Here is a 10313-nt window from a genome sequence, read left to right on the forward strand (position 1 = left end):
AGAGAGAGAGAGAGAGAGAGAGAGAGAGAGAGAGAGAGAGAGAGAAGGATAAACAAGTTAAAAGGAGGTCAAAGGAAGATACACAGTAATCATAAAAGTGAATCTTAATGGGAGGAACATAACCACAAAATGGAAGTGGATACCAGAGTGGATTAAAAAACAGAATCCTACTATATGTTGTTTACAACAAACACACTTGAAGCAGAAAGACACTCAGAGTAAAGATAAGGGGCTAGAGCAGAATCTATTATACCTTAGCTGAAGTAAAAAAAAAAATCAGAGGTAGCAGTCATGATCTCAGACAAAGCAAAAGCAAAAAAATAGATATTAAGAGAGATAAGCAAGGAAACTATGGCTTACTGAAAGATAAAATAGACAATGAAGTAATATCAATATTAAACATATATGTACCAAATGGTATAGCACCCAAATTCTTAAAGGAAAAGTTAAGTGAGTTGCAGGAGGAAATAGACAGTAAAACTTTACTAGTGGGGTACCTCAACTTTATCCTCTCAGAACTAGATAAATCTAGCTAAAATAAACAAAAATAAATTAAGGAGCTGAATCAAACTTTAGAAAAGTTAGATATGACAGATCTCTGGAGAAAATTGAATGAGAATAGAAAGGAATATGCATTTTTCTCAATGGTACATGGCACCTACACAAAAGCCTACCATGTATTTGAGCATAAAAACCTCACAACCAAATTCAGGAAAACATAAATATTAAATATATCCTTTTCAGATAATAATGCAATAAAATTAAATGAAAAGCTGCAGAACAGTTATAAATTAATTGAAAGCTAAATAATATAATCATAAAGAATGAGTGAGTCAAAGAATAAATCATGGAAATAGTCAATAATTTCATTAAAGATAATGACAACAATAAGATGGGATGCAGCCAAAGCAATACCTAGGATAAAATTTTTATTTCTAAACACTTACAACAATAAAATAAAGAGCAAATTGATAAATTGACATGTGACCAAAAACTAGAAAAAGAACAAATTAAAAATCCCCAATTAAACACCAAATTAAAACAAATATGAAAATCAAAGGAGAGATTAAGGAAATTGAGAGTAAGAAAATGATTGAACTAATACATAAAACTAGGAGCTGGTTTTGTGGGGAAAAAAGCAATAAAATAGATAAACTATTGGTTAATTTGATTTAAAAAAAAGAAAGAAAACCGAATTACCAGTATCAAAAATGAAAAAGGTAAGTTTACCACTAATGAAAAGGAAATTAAAGAACTCATTAGAAGCTATTTTGCCCCAATTATATGGCAATGAATCTGATAATCTAAGTCAAATGGATTAACATGTACAAAAATATAAATTACTCAGATTAACAGAAGAGAAAATAGAATACTTAAATAATGCGATATTAGAAAAAGAAATTGAACAAGCCATCAATGAGCTCCTTAAGAAAGAATCCTTACAACTAAATGGATTCACAAATGAATTCTACCAAACATTTAAAGAACAATCAATTCCAGTACTATATAAATTACTTGGAAAAATAGGCAAACAAGTCCTATCAACTTCCTTTTATGACACAAATACAGTGGTCATACTTAAACCAATCAGGAATACCAAAAACAGAGAAAGAAAACTATGTGCCAATTTCTCTAATGAATATTGATGCAAAAAATTTAAATAAAATCCTATCAAGCAGATTACAGCAACATATCGACAAGGATTACACACCTTGAGCAGGTGGGATTTACACCAGGAGTGCAGGCCTAGTTCAATATTAAGAAAATTGTCAGCATAATTGGCTGTATCAATAACAAAACCAACAAAAATAATATGATTATCTTAATATATACAGAAAAAGGTCTTGACAAAATACAATACTCGGTGTAAATACCAGAAAGCCTAAGAATAAGAGGAGCTTTCCTTAAAATGATAAATAGTGTTTATCTAAGACAATCAGGAAGCATTATGTGTAATGGAGATAAGCTAGAAGCCTTCCCAATGAGATCAGGAATGAAGTAAGGATGCCTATTATCACCTCTATTAATCAGTATTGTACTAGAAATGCTAGCTATAGCAATAAGAGAAGAAAAAATTGAGGGAATGAGAATAGCAATAAAGAAACAAAATTATCACTCTTTGCAGGTTATGTGATGGTATACTTGTAGAATCCTAGAGAATCTATTAAAAACTACTTGAAATAATTAACAACTTTAGCAAAATTGCAGGATATAAAATAAACCCACATAAATCATCAGCATTTCTCTATGTTAACAATAAAGCCCAGAAACAAGAGATAGAAAGAGAAATTCCATTTAAAATATCTGTAGACAATATAAAATACTTGAGAGTCTACCTGCCAAGAGAAACACAGGAACTATATAAACCAATTATGCAACACTTCACACTAATAAAGTCAGATCTCAATAATTAGAAAATTATCAATTGTTCATGGGTGTGCTAAGTCAATATACTAAAAATGACAATTCTGCCTAAATGAATTTACTTATTCAGTACCATTCCAATCAAACTATTAAAATTATTTCATAGACCTATAAAGATAGCAACAAAATTCATCTGGAAGAACAAAAGGTCAATAATATCAAGAGAATTAATGAAAAAAAATGTGAAGATAGGTGACCTAGCTATACTAGATCTCAAACTGTTCTGTACTAGATCTCTAACTTTATTATTAAGTATTAATCATCAACATGATCTGGCAAGAGTGATAGAGCAGTGGAGCAGATTAGGTATGTAATACATGATATATAATGATAATAGTAATCTAGTATTTGATGAACCCAAAGACCTCAGTATTTGGGACAAGAACTCACTATTTAACAAAAACTGCTGGGAAAACTAGAAAACATTTTGGCAGAAACTAGGTGTAGACCAACATATCACACCATATACCAAGATAAATCAAAAGGGTACATGATTTAGACATAGTGATACCATAAACAAATTATGAGCATGAAATAGTTTGCCTGCCATAATTATGGCTAAGGGAAGAATTATAGCAAAAGATAAAGAACAGTACAGGATGTAAAATGGATAATTTTGGTTACATTAAAAGAGATTTTGCACAACAAACCCAATGCATCCAATATTAGAAAGAAAGCAGAAAACTGAGAAAAAAATATGTTTTTTCTAATAAAGTCATTTCTGAAATATATAGGGAACTGAGTCAAATTTATAAGAATATGAAATATTCCCAATTAATAAATGGTCAAATGACATAAACAGGCAGTTTTCAGATTAAGAAACCAAAGATATAGTCAAAGAAAAAAAATGCTACAAATCATAATTTATTAGATAAATACACATCAAACAACTCAGGTACCAGCTCACACATATCAGATCAGTTAATATGACAGAAAAATAAAATGACAAATGTTGGAGGAGATGTGGGAAAATTGGGACACTAATGCCCTATTGGTGCAGTTGTGAATGAATCCAATCATTTTGGAGAGCAACTTGGAACTATTTCCAAAGGGCTGTGAAACTGTGTATACCCTGTGACCTAGCAATACCACTATTATGTCTGTATCCCAAAGAGACTTAAAAAAAGGAAAAGGAATTGTATTTTCAAAAAGGTTTGCAGCAGTCTTTTTGAGGTGACAAAAAACTGGAAATTGAGAAATGCCCATCAATTGGTGGATGGACAAACAAATTGTAGCATATGATTACATTGCAATACTATTGTGATATAAGAACTGATGAGTAGGATGCTTTCATAAAAACCTGGAAAGACTTAAATGTATTGATGCAAAATGAAGTAAGTATAACCTGGAGAATATCATACACCATAATAGCAATATTTTCTGATGATCAAATGTCAATGACTTAGCTATTCTCATCAATACAAAGAACCAAGAGAATTTCTGAAGGACTCATGGTGAAAAATTCTATCAACCTCCAGAGAAAGAACTGATGGAATTTGAATGTAGATCATAGCACATTATTTTTACTTTATTTTTTTAATGGAGTGGGGTTTTTTGGGGGAAGTCTGCGTTTTTTTTCTCAACATGACTAATATGAAAATATGTTTTGCATGACTGCGCATGTATAACCTATGTCAAATTGCTTGCTGTCTAAGGGAGGGTCAGAAAAGGGAGAGAATTTGGAACTCAAAATTTAAAAATTGAATGTTAAAATTTGTTTTTGCATGTAATTGAAAAACTTTATTTTTTACAAATACAAAAAAAAAAAAAACTCATTGGCTGACTGACCAACGATTAAAATTTATGGCTTCTTAAGTCATTAAAATGATGTCATCCTGTATGTGAACATACATTACAAATAGTAATAATAAAATTGTATTTGAATAGAGATGATGTGTTACTCATTGGAACTTTAATGCTTCTGTATGTGTCTTACGAAATATTTCACATCTAAGTAACTATCTTATTGAATGATAAAGAAGTCATCAGTCTCTCCTTGGCTTCTGAGCCAGATTCTTTCCTTAGATGTATTGGCCTGGCTGGATCAAAAGAATATGAAAAATAATAGATTTAGAGCTTGAAGAAACCTTAGTAATCCTTGAGTCTATTTGATAAGAAGTACTGGGAAAATTGAAGAGTAATCTGTCAAATTAGATTAAGTCTAACATATTATACCATATGAATGAATGAAAAATGGATACACAATCTGAATATTAAATGTCATATCATGAATAAATTAGAATAGAAGCAGCTTATATACGCTTTTCAATGCTATGCATAGTATGTGTGGGTATAGTAGACTTGACTCAGGTTTATCCCTTTGGTCCAAAATTGGAATGAAATGCCTCATTTGCAATCCACCTAACAAATAATAAAGAAGATGTACTTAGCTATAGCAGGCAAAGGATTTCCGTATAGGGAAGGGTGTTCATTTTGCATAAAACTTTCAATCAGTTGAGTGCAGTTTCCTAGTCTTGTCCATTCTATAGGACCTCCAGCTCCTCTGTCCTGGATGTTTTGTACCCAGGCAAATAGGAGTTTATATAAACAGCTGAACCTTAGGCTTCTACACCAGTAAAACCTCAAGGACAGTTTCAAAGGCTTTCAGGGGAAAATTAGCCTACCATGAATGGGGGGAAAGCTGGTTAGGATACTGCTTCCACCACAGGGTAAGTTTCTAACCAAAAATGGGATAGAGGCAATTACGAAAGATAAAAATAGACAAATTTGATTAGAAAAAATCAACTTCTGCAGAAAAAAATTAAAACATCTAGAACAGGAAATGGAATAGTTGGCTATGAAAAATTTTCATATCTAATATCCCTATAGTGGTTTGACATCTGAGATACATTGATAATTAACATAAATATATAATATCAAATACGATTCCCTAAAAACATAAGTAGTCAAAGGACAGAAATAAAACTGAAAGAGTTGTAAAATATTAATGACCATATGAAAAATGCCCCAAATCATTAATAATAAAGAGAAATCTAACCAAAATAACCGTGAGGTATTACCTCACACTCACCAAATCAGTCAAGAGGACAAAATATGGGAGACATTGTGGAAGACAGGCACATTAATGCATTGCTAGTGAAGTTGAGAATTAATATGACCATTCTGGAAAATAATTTGGAATTATGTTTTAAAAATACCTAAAATGATTGTACCTTTGGTTCTAGAGATTCCATTGCTATGCATATGTCCCAAGAATATCACAGACAAAACATATTTTCATATTCATATACTAAAAAATTTTGTAGCATGCAGCTAGGTGGCACAGTGAATAGAATGCAAGGACTGAAGTGAGGAAGACTCATCTTCCTAAGTTCAAATCTGGCCTCAGACCCTGGGCAAGTCATTCAATCCTGTTTAGCTCAGTTCTTTATCTCCTACTGGAGAAGGAAATGGCAAACCACTCCAGTATCTCTGCAGAGAAAACCTTAAATGGAATCATGAAGAATCATACATTACTGAAACAACTGAATAACAAGAATAACTTTTTATAGTACCAAAGAATGAGACACAAAGTAGATGCCCACCATTTGGGGCATGGCCAAACAAATTGTGCTACATGAATGCAATGTGAAGTTACTGTGCCATAAGAATTTATGAACATGAAGAAGGCAAAGCAAAGGAAAAAAACAAACAAACAAAAAATATTTATTAATTCTTTACTATGTACCAGGCACTGTCCTAAGACATGGAAATACAAATACAAGCAAAAAGAAAGACAAATCTTTTTCTCACAAGGAGCTTACATTCTAATGGAGAAAGAAAAGAAATAAATGGGACTTGAAAACTGGGGCAAGAGAGAGAGAACATACACATTCAGGGGCATGGTGGTAAAGTCTGGAGAGGAAGAAGCACAGCCAGTAGGGACCAAAGCATGAGTAACTTGGTCTATCCTCAAAATAGAAGCCCTGGGAGAAACTCACCAGTGGGACTCTGGGGGCAGACATGGTGGTTGACTAGAGAGAAGCAAAGAAAGGAATATACAATGATGCAACAAGTAATAAGAAAACAACAGAAACAAAAAAGTACACAATGATCGCAACAATGTAAATGAAAAGAACAACTACAATACAAACAAAACTGAATGTTTAGAAATTGTAAAGATCAAGCTTAACTCCAAAGAGAGATAAGAAGAATATACCTGATCTACTTCTTTGCAGAGGTTTCAGTCCATAAATGTAGCCCTTAGCCTATAACATGAAATTTTAAAACATGCTCAATGATTTTTATGATTTTTCTCTTTTTCCTATTTTTTATTAAAAAAAATTTTTGGTTAACATGCTCTTTGGAGTTATTCTTCCCATTCCCACCCACCATGGAAAGCTGAGCTTTAAAAAGGTGGCTACAATTTCTCCTTTTAGGATCTTAGGGGACCTTGAAGGGCTGAGGAATGTCTTATATCAAAGCTTATGAACCACCATCTATGTACTTCTCTCCATTCTTATCAGTTGATATCAGTGACAGTCAGACTTATTCCATTTTTGTGAAGGTATATTTTACTAAGATTGAATAATGAGAACAGTTAGAACCAAATTTTTCCAAAGTCTGTGACACATTCTCCTCTAAGTACATACAAATGCCAAGGTAAAGTAGGTTTCAGCTTGGAGCACATGTGTCAAATGAAGTAACTTGTGAGTTACTCCTGGAAGTCATTTTGCTAGAGTCCACAAAATGTTCCTTTAATTATAGTTTAGCTTTATTCTGGGCTTCTTGTAGACTTAATCAGTTAGTCAGTCAACTAAAATTTGTTAACTACATTCTACATGTGTGGCATTCTGCTAGGTTTAGGGAATACAAAAAAAGGCAAAAACAAACAAAAGAAAACAAAAACATTCCCTGTTCTCAATGAACTTACATATAATGGGTTCTGAAGTTGCCTTTCCTTGGTGTATCTTGTCCTTGACTCCCAATACAGACATTGTCATCAGTCAATGATGTCCTTAGTGGTGGAGGCATCTGTGTTTCTATCATACCAATGAAAATTCAGAATCTTCCAATCTGAAGTTCACAAGGTCTTGCTCTGGTCACAGTTAAGGGAAGAGACAGAATGGCTCTTTTCTCACCACATTTTAACCTCAATAAATTTCTTCTCACAGGCTTGGCTTGGTCTTCTTGTACCACTCACTGGCCAGATTCTGTAATTCTGTAGTTTGAATTAACTTGTTTCTTTATGAAAAGCCCACATAGTCTTACCAGATTTCTTAAGTGAACCCAAATACTTCTGCTAATCTGATTCAATAGATTAATTAATTAATATTGTTACATTAATACAAAATATCCTTATGTCAGTAGGTTATATGTTCATGTAAACTATGTTTCTAGCTAAGCCTGGGGCGTTTTGCATAAGATTTTTTTTTTTAAAGATTGCTGACCCAGTGCTGCATGCAGGGGTGAAAAGTCAAGTTGGTTCTAGAGCAGGGGTGGGGAATCTATGTCCTTGAGGCCACATGTGGCCTTCTAGATCCTTAAGTGAAGCCTTTTGACTGAATCCAAATTTTACAGAATGCACGACCTCAAGGCTACAGGTTCCCCACCCCTGTTGAGTTTTAGAGAGAATGAACATTCTTTTTCCTTGAGCAAGGACATACATTGTTCCATACTCTCTCTGAGACTCATTCCAGAATTTGGAAAACTCTGAATTCAATAAACATGTAGGAAAAGTGGTTTCCTAGAAATATCCCTGATTTTTTTCTCCTTTCCTTAAAGAATTCGGGAATTTTCCTTTGGGTGAAATTGGACCTCTCTCAGTGGGTAAGCTCATTCCCTCTGTATTTTTCTGGTATTTTCTAATCTGTACAATTTTTCCAATTTTTGTTCCCTATTTGTTTGGATAAATTAGTTTCCTTGCTATTCACTATATGTGATAGTTGTTTCTGTAACTAACATTTCATAAGAAGTGGTCAAATCATGTTTGTAAGCTCAGGGTTATCTTTCCTGCTTAAAAGATAGTGACCAGAGAAGTTGGGGCTTTGGTTTTGAATCTAAAAATCATGCCCCTTGATCAGTAATATTAGGAGGGAAAATAAATATAATTATGTTTTGGTGCTCTCTCAAAGAGACTGGAGAAAAGAGCTCCTAATGTTGTAGATTTTTTCCTGCTCCCCTCAAGGCAAGAATCAAATTCTTGGAAAGATTTCAGAGACATCTGTCAAGACATCCCATTGAGATACATGTCTATATACTTAGACAACCCACCTGGACATAGATAGCTTATTCGGGCACAAAGCATTCTTTACATTTATATTTTAAAACTTCTAATATCTTTGCCACTCTCTTATGGTTGTTACTATTGGCTTTTTCTTTTTAATTTGAAGGTTTAGAAATGATGTTTGTGGAAAAACATGAAAGACTGAAAATGTGTTCACCTTACCTCTTCTTCTGCCTCCCCAAATAGACAACTTCTACTCCTTTTCTATGGAAAAGAAGTACTCTGTCACCAAATGTATATGTGGTAGATTTATGCTGTTGATTAATTGTAATAAAAAACACAAGGAAAAACCTTTTTAAGAGAGGTCATAACCCAGGATTCAATCAGAAAGAACAAATCAGAGAGCAAAGTTGACTAAGTTGAAGTTCATTGGAATATAAAATGTAATGAGGGAGGCATAGTTAATAAATGAAATTCAAAACCGTAGTCTAAAGCCACGTAAATCATAATGGAATTGAGGAGACTATACTTTGTAGGGTAGCAGTAGGTGTTAATGACATGTCAGTTTGTCTTTCACAACTCTCTTGTCCATGATGGCTTCTTTTATGGCGATAACATGCTAGGACATACCTTAGTAATTTTGGTCCATTTCCATGGCCTCACACAGTTTTTGTAATTTCCTTTCTCTTTAGAGCATCTATTTTTGTTACTTTATCATTAAGGAAGAAACATTCTAATTTTGGGAAAATATAATTCCAAGTATTTTTGTGTTTTCCACAAAATTAAGTTTTGGTCCAATTTATTGGTGTCCTGAAGATGACTGCCAGGAAATTCTACCAAAACCTTACTAATCTCTATATCCCTGACTCTAGAAAAATTTCAGTACCATCAATATGATTTGTATTGAGAAAAATGTTCAAAGTTGTGTCTTCCTTTTTGAGTTTTCACAAGGAAGATGATCTAAAAATAATAGCTCTTTCCAAACAAATTCTTGAAGAATGTTCCAATAATTTAATTAACATTCTTTAAATGCCCATTACTTAGAAATATTTTTGCAGGGTACTGGAAATATACTTCAATATGTCAATGGTTATCTGAGCTCATTGATATTGGCATTCCTTATCAAAAGTGCAGATTGCAACCTATCCATAGTCATTCTTTCTCAAACCTCATCAGGGAGCCTATAGGGGATCACCCACACTCTTTCCTCTATCAGCTATCTACAATCTTTTTACTAATGGCTCTTTTCCATTTTCCACTTCTGCTAGAAGAAATCCAGAATCCCTATTTCACCCCAATCTTTATACCCACCCTAACCGTCTCAATGATCATGGGGTACTCCTGTGGTGTAAACATTTGTTACGCATTAAACATTCCCAATATTTGACATCTACCTTCTAGCTTACCTTTAGGATCTTTGAATTTTTCAAACTCCCCTATGCCTGGGCCCTTTCCTATAGTGTTGTTCTCCTGTTTTTTGTTTATTTTTTTGTTTATTTTTTGGTTGTTGTTGTTTATTTGTATCTCTATCACTTACCAAAAAGTAAGTGCTTGATACATGTGTTTTTTTTCTAACACACTTATTCAAAAATTTAGTCAAAAAATGTTTATTAATTGCCAGACACTGTTTCACTGGGGATACAAAAGGAAGCATACATACACATTATATATATCTGTATCTATCTATCTATCTATCTATCTATCTATCTATCTATCTATCTAT

This window comes from Vombatus ursinus, unplaced genomic scaffold, assembly GCF_900497805.2.
Source record: "Vombatus ursinus unplaced genomic scaffold, bare-nosed wombat genome assembly UNPS02014812.1, whole genome shotgun sequence".
NCBI classification, from domain to species: Eukaryota; Metazoa; Chordata; class Mammalia; order Diprotodontia; family Vombatidae; genus Vombatus; species Vombatus ursinus.